The 19,184-nt window shown below is 39.0% G+C and overlaps 1 protein-coding gene and 1 pseudogene across 1 annotated transcript in view; both read right to left on the reverse strand.

Moving 5' to 3' along the window:
• dnhd1 (dynein heavy chain domain 1) overlaps window positions 1-658 on the reverse strand; it is a 34,199-nt gene extending 33,541 nt beyond the window's left edge. Inside the window, exon 1 of the mRNA XM_008429452.2 lies at window positions 301-658. The gene's annotated coding sequence lies outside the window, so the exon portion shown is untranslated. The remainder of the gene's footprint in view (window positions 1-300) is intronic.
• The window catches only part of LOC103476899 (extracellular serine/threonine protein kinase FAM20C-like), a 46,622-nt pseudogene extending 35,883 nt beyond the window's left edge, over window positions 1-10,739 (reverse strand).
• Between the last annotated feature and the right edge of the window lie 8,445 nt (window positions 10,740-19,184).

A 19,184-nucleotide genomic window follows, 5' to 3' on the forward strand; every position in this document is an offset into this window, starting at 1 on the left:
AGTTCACAGTAGTTTTGTCTGTTAGCCATCACTACTGCGTGACAAAATTTACCATGATAAGCTAAATATGAGTTTTCACTCCGCTTTTGTTTGCTAACTATGCTAGCATTTCGACGACAGACGACAACTCGCAGAGAAAAATAATAACAAAAAAGCTTCCTAAATTATCAGTGTTTACAAATAAAAATAAAATAAAGTGTCAATTATAAACTTGAACGGCTACTTAAAACATAACGCACTCTCACTAACAAATTACAAATGAATAAATGAAGAAAACACTTTAGCAACTTTCTTTCTTACCTGCGCAGGAAAAAGTTGTGAGGGAACCATGGGGACAAGCTCGTTGTTATGGTAACGTGCAGTGAATTCTGTTGACGGGAGGTTGTCAGGCGTGGTAGATTGAGTGAAAACAGACCTGTAGCCTTCTTTTTTTTTTTTTTAAACAAAACCTAATTTCATCCCTTGTTCGAGAAGTTCCTTATGCTCTTGTTGAAATTTTAATACATTTGCTCATACAGTTGGAGTATATTTGTTTTCAGAAACCGTTTTCTATGTATAGTGATTTACGTTTTACTTCATCCAGCCAATGTTTGGAAGACGCTAATCAATAAAGTTTTAAGAAAAAAAATTAGACAATCTTTTGAAAACAAGTCCCACTCATTATTCTAATCCTTTTATTAGAAGAAAAGTGTGAGAAGAAAATAAAAAGTTGATTTTACATGATATTTTACGTTTAAAAAAATACATAAAGGATGAGGGTTGGGTTTTTTTTCAGATTAGGACATGTCATATATTTATTTTCTATATTATATTTTTGTATATAGGTATATTTTATTTCTTATGGTTACATTTGTATTATTAATATTTAACACCTTCGATGGAGTAGTCAACAAGTGAGTAATTTCCCCTCGGGGATCAGTAAAGTATATCCTACTCTATTAATTAATATAATGAAAAGTTGCTAAGAACAGACTCTATCTAAACTCTTCAGAAATTGAATGCTTTTTTTCCCATATTGTTATATTCATTTAGTTCTGCACTGTTGCTTATAAAGTTGAAATGTACACACAGCTTTTCATTACTGCTCCACCACTCCATGAAGTTCACGAAAACCAAATGGATTCGTATAAAAAGCTTTAAATGTTTTGATGTCATCCGTCTAGACAGCATTCAGATCAAGTCTGTTTGTCACCTTGAGTCTTTCTTTTTTATTACAGTGACAGTAAAAAGTCGTTTTCAGTCTGAGGGTATCAGGGAATCAGGCATTAGTCAGGCTGACCTTCCACATTTAGTAAAAATGCAGCAGTTATTCTGTGTCGTGGTGCTAGCAAAAAGTAAAACAAAAAAAAAATGTTTAACACAATCTAATTTGCTTTGGGTAAATAAGAGAAAAGTGTAATGTTTTGCTGTTACGTTAATGAAGTATGCTAATAAAGTATACTTATTATTAATAACATTATTGAAAGTTATTGCTGTGTTTTTAAAATAGAATACACAAATTTTACCTCTTGATTACATTTTGCTTAAAAAGCTGACTAATATCAAGGGTACTTAAGAGTCACCCACCTACAATGAATGTTGTTGGACTATTTAAAGAATACCTGGAGAAAAACGACCCATAAAACTTCCAGCTCTTTTTTAAGCTATGAGGCGATGATGCTAAATCCCAGAATCTCCACGTTGGCTTATCCTGAGTTGAGTTCGGGTTGTGTTATTCCTCTCCACACTCTCCTCATACTTGTTGAGGGTTGCTGCAAAGCCAATGACCCAATGCCGCAGACTGGGCATATAACATTTTCCAACTGACATTAAAACGTGATTTAACTGCTTTCTATCTATAGTAAAAATACTAGGTATCTAGAACTAGAAAGCAAGTAATTGAATTAAAGTTTTCTGATATGTTCTGATGAGTTTGGTTGTGACTGGATGTGATATGAACAAACCGAATTAAACTGTAGTGTAAAGCAGCTCCGTCTTGAACAAACATACTCATCAAGAAATCCAACACGACCAAATCTATGAAGTCCACCAGTCTTGTGCCTTTGTCATACGGAGGGGTCTTCTTCACGTTCACGCAGTAATTAGGATCTGTTTCCCATCTGAAACAGACGGAAAGTCATATTTTCCAAAAACCAATACTTCCTTAGCATTATTGCAATTGTAGGACAATTCTGCAAAAAACTAAATAAATAAAATGTAAAAAAACTGTGAGTTTAATCCCAAATGAAATTTTTAGATAAATCTTTAAAAAATGTTGTAGAAAAACTTGGGACATTTCTGAAAAATGTCAGACTTTTGAATCTTGGAAAATTTCCAAAATGTCGAAACATTTTTTACTCTATACAACCAAGTTTTTTCTAGAAAATTTCTGAGATTAATCTCAAATCTTCGGGTTTTTTTCTAGCAAATCTTCGACTTTTCACAAGCAGAACGTTTTCTTGTGTTCGATGGATTTTTTTTTTATTATTTAAAACTCAGAAATGTCCTTATTTTTTCCAAGAACATTTCTGACAATAATCTCAAAATTTCTGAGATTTTTGTCGGAAATGTACTCCTTGTAAATTGATCATCTTCAAAAACAAATCCTCGCTGACTGAAATCGCAATACATTTGGCATGATTTGAAGTTCCTCATTGTACACGGCTCGACGTTTCCGGGTCTACTTACTGCGCCAGCTTGCTGCGGCTGTATGAGCGTCTCCATGGAGACCTCCAGCTCCGGCGTTTGGCCAGGGACAGGTCTGGCAGCATCACGGCCAGCGAGGCCTCCAGGTCCTGTGGGGTTCCACACACCGCGTGCTCCGTGGAGCAGTAGTAGGAACACTGGCCATAGAAGCACACATTGCCCACTAGAGGGAGAAAGAGGCGCACAGACAAAAAATAAATAAATAGAGGTCGGTGATGAAAAAGAGACACCAATGTCAAAGCGAGAAAAAAAAAAAAAGAAAGAGAGGACTCGCATGGTTAAAATCCACTTGTTTATATTCAGAATTTCAAAGGCCTTGCAAGCGGGCTGCATGAATAATTTAGGAGTGTGTGTACCGGGGGAATTAAAGAAGGTTTTAGCCAATTTGCGGTCAGTTGTGACATCTTTGATCTCCTTCACCACGTCCACCAGCCTCCCGACTGCAGGAGGGACTCTCCGGTAGTCCAGGATCCTGCAGAGAGATGAAGGGGGAGACGGGAAGAAAGACGAGTACAGAAAGGAAAGCGGGGAAGGAAAGGGGGTGAAGAAAAGAGGAGAAAGATCTGAGACACAGCGCGTTACGCAACACGCGTTCATTAAGTCAATACATCACGTCGCTGTTTAATTGACGACGCTCACTGTGGCAGCGGGGCGGATTTATGGGCTTTAATAAAGCGATTCTCTACCTGTCCAGATGAAAGGCGGCAATTTCCGCGTTGTGTCGCTCAAAGTCGGAGAAGTAGTAAAGGTTGTAGTTGGTCTCTTCGTCTCTCTCCTGTCTGTTCGGGAAAAGAAGAACTCAGTCATGCAGGTTCTAGTAAGTTCGACTCGGTTCTTCTGGTTCTGTTTGACAGAATGTGTCTAATCCAACAATTTGTATACAACCCCTTAAAACAGGTAACACTATGCCATTTGATAAAAGCGGGGCCTGTGCAGTCACAGTCGGTGGCCTTAGACTGCAGCACAATTTTTGTCTCGCTTTGTATCTTTAAAGATTTTCTGTTGAGTTTGTGCCAGGAGAGCTTACATTTTGAAATATATTTTATTGCCATATATTTTAGGGGTGCACCATTGCAGTTTTCCTACCTGCCAATACCGATTTTATTTTTTTTTCCTGAAATGTCACTAGAAATACTTGTATAGGTACATTTACTTTCTAGGAGTGCCAATATGTGTGAAGGGGGCATTTTCCATGATACTTCCTCTGTCCAGCAGTTTTCCAACTGCTTTTTGTGTTATTATTATTATTATTACCATTCAGTTTTTTTTTATTCTTTCTTTGCTTATTCTGTCTTTGTAATGCAGCATGCTGCAGCTATAGTCTCCCTTTAGGGAATGAATAATACATGAAATTGGATTTCCTTCCAACAATGCTCTTYCTTAAATCTGGTGTTTATTTACTGGAGCCATTTCAAGAAGATTCCATTTAGTGCAGGCTTTGCTAAACGGTCATTGTGTTTGTTTTGTTTTTTTATTCTCCAACTCACTTCTTGGGTTTGAACAGAGCTTGTCCGTAGTTGGGAAACGACATTACCAGCTTCAGTTGCGTCCCCCCAGACTTCTGCACTGAAAAACAAGCACAGAGAGCGTTACCATCGCAACACACACACACATACGCACACACATATGCACACACACACAGGTTTTCTGCTGCTTTCATTGAGTCTTTCTTGCCAGATTCCTCCTGAGTTTCCCAAACACATTAATTCACGATCGTTATATAATTGTTACAGATGGTTTGCTTTTGGTCTCAGTTTGAAGGCTTAGGATGTTCCCATGTTTCTACATAAACTTAAACAGGAACGTCTTTAGGTATCCGCAGGTTTGCAGTGCAGTGTCTATCCATAATCGGGACATTATTATTTTTTAATATTAATAATAATGTTCTGGAATATTTTGAAGAGTGACACTACAGGCTTTGTACTGTGACAGACCAACGTGTTTTTGTTCATTCATCTTTGAGAAACAGTTGAAGTTCAGTCGGATTTGATAGAAAAGAGAAAATGTCTGTGAGCAGCAATGTTCAAGGTTTGACTGACGTTCCAAATTCAACTCAAGTCGGGACTTTGACTGGGCCATTTTAAAGGGCAAGGCAGACTGGGGATGTAAAGATGCCTGTCAAAATATACACACATCTTTACGTCACATGTTTGTTATATATTATGAAATGAGCAATACACATCAGCATTTCAGCTCCTGTAGTGGCTTTTCCGTGCTGCTTTGGTAATTCCTCCTCTATGGGTGCATTGAAACACCATCTCTGGTGGGAAAATACTTCAAAAATGTACAAAGTAAGATACATTTTTGAGAAAGAGAAATAACAACAGATATATGACCTATTATTTTGTTATTTAAGGACATAGGAAAAAAACAAAAACAAACAAAACATATTGCCTTCGGACTTGTTTTCTCTCCAGACTGGATACTGTGGTGTGAAATCAAGCTTAGGATGATACTAAGCTAATGTTCGGAACCTTCCCACAGACTTAGCATGACGCTCAGGAGGAACGTGGCAGATGTCACGGTCAGACAGCAGGGAAGTGAGGAGGGAGGGCGAATGTCCCATCAGACCGTCAGTTCCAGAAACCACACATAAAGAAAACCTCATAAAAGAGTGTGACCCCGCCAGGCTGCGCACAAGGCAAAGTCTCTTAAGATTGTCGGGGGTTAAAATATTTACATCGGAAATATTAAATGCAATGTAGTTGTGTAAATAATTTATTTTTATGTTTTTCATGACACACTACGCCATTTCTCATAAGCGGATAAATGTGTTTAAGTAAAACTTTACAGAAGTAGCAGTCTGTTCTAGTCTAGCAATTCAACATGTGCACTAAGGACACCATTTCATACACGTTGCCTTCAACACATGAATGTATCTTTATGTAAACCATTCTATGGTTCTGACTGTATTCATTTCCACCTGTCTTCCCATCACTCGCATCCACACAGCATGATGCATCATGCAGGTCTTTTTTTTTTTCTATCCACACATTTTGCATGGTGTTCAAAGAATTTTGGTTTTGCAAAAGCCATTCCATTAAGATTGTCAAAGCTTTTTTCTACTATAGCAGTGCTTATGCAGAGGATAGTTTCAGCTATCTTTTTAAGAAACACTCTAGTCCAGATGTGGATTTCGTGGTTAACCTCGAAAGGGTTCAGCCAAATAATAACAATAAAAAACTTAAGCAGTGAAGAAACTCACATGATTGACATGGAGAAGTTTGCTGCAAAGCCAGCAGCTCATGTATCCCTGGCGATCATCTGCTGAACACTCTTCCATCTGCGTTGAACCTCAAAGGTCTCCCCAAAGCTTCAGTCTCTCTCATTTGAGAAGAACTTCAAAGTCGTCCTCTGTTTGAAAGTCTAGCCCCAAACCTCAGGTGTTGCAGGAATACCAGAACCCTCCTTTCCATCCTGACTCTTCACTCTCTGTGGCCCCTAGTTTGCCACCACACATTTGGCTAAGAATACCAATGATGTTTCCGTTTAAAATCACAACGGGGTCTGATTCAAAGGTCTATCCATCTGAATTAAAATCAGTACATTTTTGTTCTTCACTTAAAAATTCAGCCAAGACGCCTGATTGGGTGTATAAAACAGCTTCAGCCCCTCTGCTTTAATTATTCAGCAAGAGAGAAAAAGAACACTGCATAAATATGGAAAGCCAGCACTGCACATGCCCCTACCTGCGCTGACGATGCGATGCGTGGCGAGCTGCTGGGTTAAAGGCTCCATGTTGGGGTCATGGTGTGGGTAGAGCTCCCAGCGTGTGATGCCCAGATGAAAGCGTAACCATGGAGGCTGRCTGCTAACGCTGCTGTTCCACTGGACGTTGTCATATATGTCCTGAGTTTCGCTTTCCCTACAAAAATAAAAAGACATACCCCTAGCAAACAGTTTCAGAGCTGTCATGCTGTGCAGACTTCTACAATACTTTAGGCCTGTGTTTGTCAAATTGTGATATGGCTACCACTGGTGAAACTTGGCTAGCTTTAGCTTTAGAGGAAAATACTCCAAGAATCTTCCAGAATGTGAAGTGAAAACATCTGCTGGTGGATACTTATGCTGTCGACTATTTATCTTTGACACATTGGCTTAGATGAAGGACTAACATCACACCCAACCAAGATTTGTTCTGCTTGCCAGCTGGATTTAGCAAATGTTTAACTCAATGACCAGGATGTTAGCAAAACATGCTAATAGCAGACAAACTCTACATTTTAGGCTTTCAACACTAAAACAACATGTTCAAATGGAGGTTGCACATATGAGTGGGAAAGATTGAATGAGATACAAATTGCCAGAAGCACACATAAATAGTTTATATAGGATTTTGCTGAGAAACTCCTCTCTTTCCTGCTCGGTGACCTGATTTTAGGATCCCTCCCTGTATATTTATATGACTAGTTAGTCATTTGGAAATGTTTACTTAAAATATGTAAACAGATAGGATTTTTGTTCTTTTTTTGCAACAAACCAATAACAAAAAAAACACATGCAACTCCTTCTGTAGTGTTTTATATACATATATATATTTACTACATATCTGAACTAGGATTACACAATATATCGGTATCAACGTCGGTATTCTCCTATGCTTCCAATTTTTAAAGTATCAGTATCATTCAGATGAGTAAAACTGGACCGATATTAAAAACCGATGTTGGCTTCCATCTTGTTGCCATTTGTGTTTCAGATGGGGGAGAGAAATGTGACCATTTGGTATTTGTTTGGTCATGTGACAGTGATAGTGATACAGCGTAGGATTATGGTTTGTTTAAAGGAACAGTGTCGTATAATATTGGCTTTTTTGAGCTTTGGCTGTATAAGCTACTTCACAGTGCAATGTGTACTGCTCCATCATGGAGCAGAGAACTGTGTCTGCTCCCTGCAGTCTGACCCATCTGGTAGATTCTCCCACTGTACATGCTATGAATAAGCTAGGAAACTAAGAAAAGTGTTAGCAAAATTACATATTGTGTAGGAACATAGTAGATGTGTTTGAGGTTTCATTTGCCTCATCTTTCTCTCTCTCTTGAAATTCTCAGGTTATTTTCTCTCTTTTAACACTATAATACTGACCACATCTGGGAGCTCCTCTGACTCGGTTTGATCTTTGGTTTCACTTTCATAAGCCAGTCGTCCTCGGGAACAGCCGGCCTGGGCGTGTTGTAGAGCGGATGGTCGAACAGCGCCTTCAGCTTCAACATGTCAGACTCCCAGCGTTCCGTTTGGTTGGCATTTCTCTCTGTGTTGTTCTCCGTCGCTTGTTTGTCTCCTTTCCATGTCAAGCGTTTGTAAGGAAGCCTTTGAACGTTTACTTTTACTTCCCTTCTCCCGTCTTGATTGGAAGAATCCCTCTGAAGGATGTCTGTTGGTGGCTCCGCGTGACCTCCGACCCTCGCCGAGGCGTTGGCGTTGCGCGCCAAAACCCTGAAGTGCATCTCGGGTGGCAGCGGGGCGTCACAAGGCAGGTGAGGGATGGAAAATGTGACGAGCGCCAGGAGGAGGTGGAGGAAAACGGTCACGAAAGCCAAGGAAAGACAGATTGTCCTGGAGCGACGCCACATGCACCAGGTCATCCTCCTGAAAAGACAGACAAGAGGGTCAAAAGGATGAGAAATAGCTCAGACACTAAAAGATACACAAACAATAATGTCTGAATGAGTAAAAATAAACAGCAAAAGCAGTCATACCTCTTTAACCTCTCACATTTCGGAATTACAAAACCTTATTGGATTTTATGTGGCAGAACAACACAAAGACGTTGGAATACTTGTGGAGGGGAAGAAAACAATATGTGGTTTTCAAAGTGTGTTAACATTACTTTATGTTCCAATTACCCTAAATCTGGGGTGTCCAAAGTGCAGCCCAGGGGCCATCTGTGGCCCCTCAGATTACTTTTTGTGGCTTCCAGCTGCAGTTTGGCTCATCCATGTACAGGCACAGGTGATTAATGCAAATGGAGACTTTTTATTTTTAATCGGGCTCAGAGTTTCAGGCAGTCTAAAACTGGCAGGCCACCAGGCTTTACTTGTGCCCCCACCAGGCTTAGTATTGTTTATTTATTTTATTTTATTTTTTTTTTTACAATTGCCTTTTTTAAGACTTTATAGTTGGAATTTAGGTATTAATCTTCCAATCTTCCAATAACACATAATTATGAAGTGATATTTTCAAATTTCCTGTCAACTTTTTTTTTTTAAATTAACCCAAAAACGCATCGATCCGCTGCATGAATGCCCTAGAGCCCCAAGCAACGGACTTAGCAAGTTTTCTGGGGGAAACACTGGGGGTTAAACAGAAAATAGAGAATGTTAAGTACAACACAAAGTATCCCCGGTTTTATAACCAAGCTTTGATAAGGAGTTGAACCAAGTCTATCCAGAGACTTTTACTGAAAACCTATTTTCTTTTTAACAATGAGAACGACAAGCATTTTGAAATAAAGTGAAACAAATCCTGTTTTTATAATTTGCTCAATTGAGTCAAAAACTATTTGGAAAACCAGATGTCTTTCTGCTAAAACAGCAAATGTGCCAAATCCTTTCAGGTTTCGGATTTACGATGAATAACATCCTTTACCTACAAAAAAAAGGGGGAAAAAATCAACTACATTTGCTTGATTTTTCTTTTTTTCTTTTAATTTTTTCGTTGCCTGCGAGAACGTTTTGATTTGCCGATTTTTCCCCGCGTAACAAAGTTTGGACACCCCTGTCCTAAATAAAACTGGCTGCAACCAACTGCCTTAAGAAGTCGTCTGTATGCAATTTACCTCAGAAAACAAATAAAGTTGTTCTGTCAAGACCTCAGAGATTTGTTGGAGAAAATTAGCAAACAAATAGCAATGAATGCTAGGAGTTACTCTGGTCAGACACATGGTGGTGGCAGCGTCATGCTGTGGATGTCCATTTCTTCAACAGACACAAGTAAATAGAGTTCAGCAGCAGTTAAAACAAAACAGAAAAACAATCATAAACATGCAACCGGAGCTTCGATAGAATGATTTTGTTAAAATGTATTCACATCTTAGAACGGTCCAGTCAAAGTCCACATCTAAATTAGATTGAAATTCCGTGGAAACACTTGAAAGTTGTTCTCACATATGACCTAGATAATCTGACTGACTTTAATTTATTATGCAAAAATAATAATAAAATAGGCAGAAAAAAGCAAAGCTGTAGGCACACAGTAACCAAAAACACTTCATTAATATTTGCAGTAAGTTCTCCAAAATGAATGCCTCCTTTTTCACACATTATATGTTCCATCAATGTAAGAAACATGCACTGTTTTGTGTTGATTTATCATGTAAAATACCCATACGCTGCATTGTGGTTGCGATTTGGAAAGTTTTGTAAATGTTCATGTTCTCTGGATGTGTTAGCAAACCGCCTAATGTTTGGACAAAGAGAGAAAGAGCAAACATGGTGTAAACACTTTGAAAAACAAACTTCTAAACCAAAATTGTAATCAGAATTTTAACAAGGTCTTTAAGATTTTTTTTTATCCTTCTAAATAATCTTTTAGAGTAAAGGGCAAGGCATGCTGCAGGAGACATACTCACATGTTTCTTTGTTTTGCAACTTGTCTGCTCGTGTCGGCGTCTTTTCCAGAGGTACGACCAGACGCTGTGTTGTACCCGGGTTCCATTCATCACGTTTTTCTCTATTTGTTTCTCTAACTTCACAGAACTGCATGTTGGGAGGGCTGCCAGGTTAGAGTGATCTGGGCACAGATCAATGTGTTTGCTCATTACTCTTTAAAACTGTTTGTCTTATGTAATGTAACTTTTCTCTGTTTTGTTTGTTTTTTAATGCCTGACACATATGAATTATTGAACACACAACTTATTTCATGTTTTAAACCCAACATGTAATGCCAGAAGAAGATTTTTTCCTTCTTAAAAGAGACATTATTTACATTTGAATACAAATCTAGTCGATTTAATCTATTTAGGCTTCCGCAGCAACCATTGACAAAACGAGGAATATTTTACCACTCATGGTCAGTCTCGCATGCGTACAGGGATTTAAATCGACTCCATTCACGAACCACGCGCAAACAAAAACTTTGGTTTTTCCTCTTTGCTGAGCAACTACAATGAACCTGCAGCTCTCAAAGCAGCTGCAGAGAAAACCATAAAACCAGCAAAAGAAAGGAAACAGTTAAAAAAATTATATTATTATTATATACTTAAGAAATAGCATGTACGCAAAGCAGCTGTCAACCAGAAGAGCTGGGAGACAGAGGTTTCATGTTCTGTGCTGAGACTTCATCAGGCTCGCCAGGCCTCATCGAGGATCCCTAAAGATTCGGCGCTCCTGTGAAGTCGGGCTCTTTAAAGTGTGTGTGTGCGTGTGTGTGCGTGTGTGTGTGCGTGTGTTTTTTATAACTGCACGCGTGCTCGCTCAGCCCGCTCCACGTGCTGTGTGTCGTAGCCATGTGACACTCTTGAGAATAAATTGATGAAAAATCACAGCGTGTGACTCATTTAATATCAGCTCAAAGCACTGGACTTGGTTTTTTTCCTCACAGTTGGTCACATTCATTCATTAGTCACCAACATTTGTAAAGAAACATCATAAATGATGTTGGGTAACAACATGTTATGAATGCAAACTAATAGAAACCACAGGAGATTTGAATAAATATTCCATTAAAAAAAAAAAAACATAAAACCAACAAAATTGAAGGACTCACAAACACCTCCTCACCTCGTGGGACTGTGAAAACAGTGAGAACTCGGTTGGTAATTATCTCAGTGTTTGCAAAAAAAAAAAAAGAAAAACAAGTCGATATCAAGAAGAGAAATCTATGGGCTTAAGAGTTCTGCACTGGGTTTCTGTGTAGGATAACCAAATATGAGCATTGCAATTTACACAGGCACTTCTTGAGCTTCTAGAAGTGCCTTTATTTGAGTTAGTACAAATGAAAAAGCAGCCATTGAAAACTCTTTATTCTGTAATACCATATGGCTTGCTCATGTTTAGGACATGTGACCTGATGGTCATTGCCATGGCAGCAAAGGAGACGCCTGTGGGTGGCCAGCAGCAACTATGCAAGCTGATAAAGTGAAGGATGCCTTAGGTATTAAATCAAGTGGAGTTTACTTGTATTGCACATTTCAGCAAACAAACAAACAAAAGCAGTTCAAAGTGCTTTACACCATAAAAACATAAGAGTTATGAAACAAGCAATAAACATTGCATTTAGTCCAATGCCATCATCAAAATTATCAAGCTAATATACATCAAATATTGATCATTGTTCCAGTTGTCATTAATTAACACAAAACAGGTGAAATTTTAGCTTTTTATTCAAAGGGATTCAGTGTTTTGTCTGTTATGCAGTTTTCTGGAAGTTTGTTCTAGATTAGTAGGGTAAAATAATAATACAATGTCTGTTGTCTGAGAAAGTTTAAGGACTTTAGAACTGAGGTGATCTGCTCTACTTTCCTAGTTTTAGTGAGAACACCAGCAGCAGCGTTTTGAATCAGCTGCAGTGTCTGACTTTTCTTCTAGGCCAGAGGCGTCAAACTCCAGTCCTGGAGGGCCACTGCAACTTTTAGATGTGCCTCTGCTGCAGCACACCTGGATAGAATAATTAGGTCATTAGCAGAACTCTGGAGAACGTCTCTACACAATAAGGAGGCAATTAAGCCATTTGACTCCAGTGTTTTCTACCTAAAAACTGCAGGACAGTGGTCCTGGAGGACTGGAGTTTGACACCCCTGTTCTAGGCTCACCTGTGAAGTCACTGTTGCAGTAATCAATGCGACTAAAGAGGAACACCTGAATGAGTTTCTCTAGGTCTTGCAGCAACATTAGACCTTTAATCCAAGAAATGTTCTTCAGGTGACTGAAGGCCGACTTTGTAACTGCCTTTACGTGACTGAAGGTTCAGGTCAGAGTTCATCACTACTCCTAGATTTCGGGCCTGATTTGTAATAACCAAAGGCGTACACCGACTCCAGATCGTTTCTCTTTGGGTCAAAAGATAAAAACTAACATTTTGTTTCTGTTCAGCTGAAGAACGTTACGGCACATCCACTCATTTATCTGTTCTAAGCATCTATTTGACGGTAACCAATTACTGCCTACAGTTATTTAATTTTTATTTTTAATGTTTTTGCTGTCAAATAATTATTAAAGACTGATCAGTCATGTACATGTAGCACATATAATTTAACAAGATTACACATCATTCCATTGAGATCCTTGGTATGTGTTGAATATGCATCGACAGGCAATAGCAGTATGCATACTGGTTGTATTATGGTTTGAGGTTTATTTTGAGACGTAGCTCAAATCCTCATACAGCCAATGTGGTTCTGACAGTAATCATAACAGGTATTTTATTGACTGTGAGAGGAAAACATGCAGCTTCAAGGCCTGGGTTGACATCTGAACCTAAGAGCCTTTGTATGGCAAGAGGAATGGCCGCCTTCTGACACCAAAGCTTATTTTTTAGCCCCTCATATTTATACATGATTCTTAAAATAATTTGACTACACTGATCAAACATTCACTAGAGCTGTAAGCTTTTTGTTAATTTCTCGATCTGACAGTGGGGCTATGAGTTGTGTCATTCTTATGATTGCTGGTGAAGTAAGAGTTTTATTTTTTTGTTTGTGTTTCAGTAAATTCCCGAATGATTTATGTTTTACATAATTTTCAAGGTTAAAGCAGCAGCATAATGTTAAAAGCGTACCATGTTTCATCATAGCCCAAAGCACATTTCAAGTGCAATAGACTGTTCTATACTTTTTTTAACTTTACTTTTTTCAATTTGATATGTTTAGAGAAAAAAAGTTATTACAGACATGAGGGTGGGGGGGGGGGATCAATTATAAGATTCAGGCAGAATCAAAGCTGCCAACTCAATGTCTTTCTTTCCAATATTTTATAATTCTTACATGAAAAAAACCCATGAGTCTCTCTGGAGTCTACTTACTGATAACTAGATTTTGTCTGCTGCACTCTCTGTCTCTGTACACCACTGATGTATTATAAACAAGCTATGCTAAGTTTGATCCATAGAAATTATTCATCTTTTATTCCTTCCATCTGCCTTTTCTTGTTCTTTTTTCCCCCCTCAATTTCCCCAAAGCTTTCTGTGTCCCCTTTTTTCTCAGTAGTCATTGTAGCCAACAATTTCCACAGGTACAGCTACTCAAATTAAAAATAGCAATTGCCTTATGCACCCTCGCAGAGAAAGAAACATGCACATTAATAATGGATTGTGTTTTGTATTTCTCGGTTTAAAAAAAGAATCCCAGTGGTGGATCCAGATGAAAGATTCATCCCTTCCTCTCATTTCTGCCCCTCTGATGCCTCGAGTCTCCAATTTCTTGGCTGCCTTCAAACAATCTTCTCTTAGCCATCTACCCTCAAAATCTCTTCATCTTCCAACAACCCCTAAAATCAGAATATTCTGGAAATCACCACCCCTTTAATCGCTCCGCTGACTTGTAGGAGTTGGTCTGCCTTGATGCATTCATCTTCTTTCATTCCCCCATTTGTGCTGCAACAACACACTTGCACTCACACTCTTGAAAGCTCCACACCTCCACTTGTCATCACAGGTGGTCAGGCGGTTGCTAAGATACAACACTAGGCTTTTCTTGCTCGAAGGCATGCTTTCAATAAGGACACCGAAGCAAAACTACCAACGAGTAGAAGACTAACTTTGATACCACTGCGGATATTTGAATCTGCATTTTGCTTTTCGAGGCCTTGTCCACACGTGATCTTTTTACGGCAACGTAGCGGAGATGTTCGTTCTCACCCAATCGGCCCAACTAAAGTGTTCATCCACACTACCGAGTATTGCTTTAAACATTGTCAAACCTACAGGGGGCAATGTGAGGCAAAGCTAAAACCAATGTCAGCCAATCACAACTCTTCAAAACAACCACGCCTGGGATTAGTCTCAACCCAAAATTTGAATAATCGATGAGAAACATTCATTTCTCATGTCTATGGTTTTATATTAAAACTGTATAAAACAATGGCTGTCTTGATGTTGTTGATGAAATCTTAACCTCCTTCAGGTGTGCCAGATCAGACTGCATTTGGGAGGGGAGAGGCTGCCTCATCTTTTCAAACGTGAGCAGCAGGAGGTCTTGCCCAAAAAACAACAAACAGTGAAACTCCTTAGTCAGCAATGTCTGTCTACCAACTTGCTTTCAGTCACTTTGGTGAGCTGATAGTGCCAGTGCACATTTATCTGGATTCAGATAATCCAGGTAATTATCTGAATCCAGCAATAGAGCGGATCAAAACACAAACACGGAAGCCCCTTTCTTGCAGGTGTACTTGTCTCTGTATGTTCCAACCAGTTTTACAGAGGACAAATTAGGAAAGACGTTGGTGCAGTTAAGACGTGCAGATCAATCCAAACATTTGTCTGGCTAACGGCCTCACTGCACACCTCATTCTGTATCTTCTTGCTCGGTCAGCTTGCTGTGTTTTCTGATTCAGCAGCATCTCACGAAGCTTGCCTTCCATCCGTAATCTTCCATACATTGCATCCCAAACTCCCTCAAATATACTGATATAAAACTTTGCATGGAAATCCAATATGCTAAAAATAACATCTGACATTCATTGAGATTGCCCACTGGAAACTGGGAATCAAGGTCATCTAATAAGGATGGAGAATAAGAAATATCATGTAACCAATTACCCAGGCACATTAATTGTGGTGGCTAAATCGACAGTTTTAAACAATAACAATATACTCTGCAAATAAATAATGAACATGTCTTGAAGCAAGTTATGATTCCAAACTGAGTCTTTTTTAGGCTCCTCTGGTTAAGCCTGTACTCACCCATTCTAACTTCCTGTAGTGTTGGCGGTAGCTTGTAAGCTGGAACAATAAGCAACACCTGGGTTAACTACATGTTATTTTTGACATCTGTCCTCCTCTACAGCAGTTATATAGCTAACATGTTTGTCAGCATCTCTACTAAGAAAATAATAGATATTTTTTTCTGCCTGTCAGCTTAAATTACAGTTATGCTAACTTCAGGTAGCACAAAGGAAACAGGGCTGCTATTTCTCACGCCAATAGCGCAAAGTTACTCACCCACAGAACATAGTGGCAAATACACTTTCAAACAACAGGTGAAACATCCAGGGAATGTAGATAATGGTACATGATGGATTTTTCAATGAGGTAATATCTTTAATTATCCCACTGAACACCTAGCTTATCATCTATGTAGCAACTTACCTAAATATTAAGCTAGCTATTGTTGTAGTGCTCCATCTTTCTATTTATCTGACTACCTATTGAGAGACAAAGGTTTGCTTAGCATATTTTAGTCAAATCAGAAAAATTAATATTTGTGAAACAGAACTTGGGGAAAAAACAGCAAAGAGGAAGATAAGATCAGCAGCAGAAATAGAACCATGCAGAGCAGTGTGGACACCTTTCAGCATCTCCCCTACACAGAAATGTGACTATTACTTCAATGAAAGCCCCAAAGAGCATCTTTCAGAAAGATTTGTCGTTCTCTGCACTCACACTGGGGAGATTTTCAGACCAAACAAACTAGAGTGTTTTGTGCGACTTTGTGGCTCTCTGCATAAATATTTAAGCGCGTGGAGGAGACACAAGGAAGAGGTGGGGCTTTACGTAAAAAGTCTCCGAGGTTAATAATGGATGAGGCCGCGCCTGTGATGGAGGCATGTTCACTGACACACTGTTCGCCGGATTAGTCTCGGCGCTGTTACAGTAATTGCAGAATGTAATGGCCTCTCCCCATGAAATAGGTCAACTAGGTAAATCCAGGTGAAAGCTATCAGTGTATTATGCTGGCATCAATCCCATCAATCCCACGGTATCCCTGTCAAACACGCTCAGTCATTACGCTCGGGTGTTTGTATGCAGAACTGGGTCAGCGATTGGAAAACTGGGGCTGTTTGTCAACATCCAAAATCTGGTGAACGAACTTGTTTTGAGCGGAACTGTACCGAACAGTGGAGTTCAACAGCCTTGGATATTCACCCTACATGTTTAATCAATCAAGAAACTATGTTGCCTTCAGCTGCTATAGAAATGCTGCACATATGAAACATAACTTAAAAGAAACTTGACTTAACAATTTGACGTCTCGAAATTGGCGTCTGTCTCTTTAAGGAGCTCCTGCTCTTTCTGACACTCATTGTTTATCACTACTGCAGAGTAATCTTTATTTGTTCACAATTAACAAATAAAAATAGTCTAAGTTTCCCCACAAAGTTTTGTCGATGCAAATAAGCTCACAATAAACTTTGTAGAGCAAGTAAATCACAAGAACAAACTGCTGACCATTTCTGCCTCTTCGTGCCTTGTGTGGGTGTCAGCTGTGGTTGTTCGGTCTCCCAGAGCTACAGGCGCATTTTGCAGGTCAAAAGGACAAGAAGCTTATGATTTCCATTTTAACTACTTCCATCAGCACGTACAGATCAAATGTCAATCCCACAGCACAGAAAGCTGAAGCAGGAGACGGCATTCTTCAAATATCACCAAGACTGATAATATGTTTGTCCTCCATTTACGGTAACGCTGTGAGCCATAGACATACATTTTATCGGAAGCAATATGGAGAAGTAAGGATCTGTTTTTGATCGATTGTAATTCAAACTGACTGGATTAACCGATCCAAAACATTACAAAAAAGCCAGTGGATCAACTTTTTCTGTCGTCCTATTAAACGCTCTGGGAGAAAAAAAAAACTATTTAAGCTTCAAAACAGCTGAGATTGAACTAAAGGTTCACCTTTCAGTTGACGATTACCTACAAAAATACAGACAGAGTTACAACAGACTTATTTAGACCGCAGCATATTCATGCTTTAGAATGGCCTATTCAAAGTCAGACCTGGATCTGATTGTATAAACATGAAAACTAATGTCTAAAGTCACCTGTCATTCAGTCTGACTGAATTTTGCAACAACAAACAGAAAACAAAAACTACAAAATGCTCTAAATGTATAAAGCTGCTAGAAACAGAGAAACAATGAGGACTTTTAAATGTTCTAAATTAAGAAGAGAAGAAGAAATCCGGATAATATGGCATGTTATTGGCCTCATAGGTGGCAATAAAACCACCCGACGTGTTCAGGATATTTGTGATCACATTTTATGCGACTTGCAGAAAAAAGGGTAAGAGATAGTGAGCGCAGAGAGCAGGATGACCTGACCTGACCTAACCTGACCTGACCTGAGTTTATGGTGATGACACAGACGTTGGCAAATTCTGCTGATATGTCAACACTGATGGCCTCGGCAGCTTTACTGCTGGGTCGCAAAGCCCTCCTGTCTTTGAGAAGAATAAAAACCCCACAATCAAATAAAATCACATTTCATCATTTATGGGTTGCCGGGGGTTAAGGGACGCTATTTTTTCGATTGTGCTGCAGGTGGGTTGATTTTGTGTAGGAATGCACGTTTTTCACAAGCAGGAATAAAGAAACAGATTTGCTGAACTCAAGCCGTCCTCATCTAAACTGCAGGTGTTTGTGCTTATTTTTCTCTCTCTCTATTTACAAGGTCAATAAAAGCTGAACTGAAATGATATGTTCTGAAATTCAGCAGCTTCTTGAAACAAGTTTAAAATCAATCTCGCTTCATTCACTGGCACGTCTTTCACGCAGTTTTCCTGCTTGTACTGTAAACATTTATAATTAATTTTTTAAATAGTCATTTGTGTTTGCTTCTTTTTTTTAAAAAGCCATTTCACATACTGGTGTGGTTCGATTTCTGAAGGGTGTGCAACTTAAATACTTCTGTCAGATTAAATCAAAAACATTTGTGATCCGGTCATTCCCCAGATTCTCATTTGGATTACGGTCTGGACTTTAACTTGACCGTTCTAATCTGTGACTCTGCTTTCTGTTGGCGGTTTGTTGACCTGCTGTAAACCCCACCCACTTTTCTAGGTCTATCTATGCAGCTCCTCCAAAGTCAACATGGCTGCTTCACAGAACAGATTTAGCTAAACTGATTCTGAACAACACTCAGGTGGATTCTGTGTAATACTTGGGTAATATCTGAAGGTTACGCTCTAACATTTCCTGTCTTTTTTCCAAATAATTCATAATTACAGGAGAAAATGCTAATAAAATACACTGAACGTTGTGGCTGCGGCCAAACAAAATGTGAAAAAGTTTAGTGGGTGCGGCAAATTGCACATAAAGCACTATAAAACCAAATGAGGATCGCTTTAAAACTAGGAACGCACCGATGTGAGAATTTGGGCAGATATCAATAGCCGATATTTTATGTTGCTGTTGTGGCTGACATTTTTATAAATTTCTTTTAAACCTGCCTTTCGACACCTTCGAAGGGAAAAAAACCTAACTATTCTGTTGACTTTACCACTGCATTTATAATTCATTCAAACTTCCCACAATCCTGTGCTGCATTGCTGTTACTGTCAAGTGACCAAACAAAAACCACATGACCACCGTCACGCCTCCAGAAACAAATAGCAACAAGATGGA

The sequence above is a fragment of the Poecilia reticulata genome, linkage group LG1 (genome assembly GCF_000633615.1).
Source record: "Poecilia reticulata strain Guanapo linkage group LG1, Guppy_female_1.0+MT, whole genome shotgun sequence".
In the NCBI taxonomy this organism is placed as follows: Eukaryota; Metazoa; Chordata; class Actinopteri; order Cyprinodontiformes; family Poeciliidae; genus Poecilia; species Poecilia reticulata.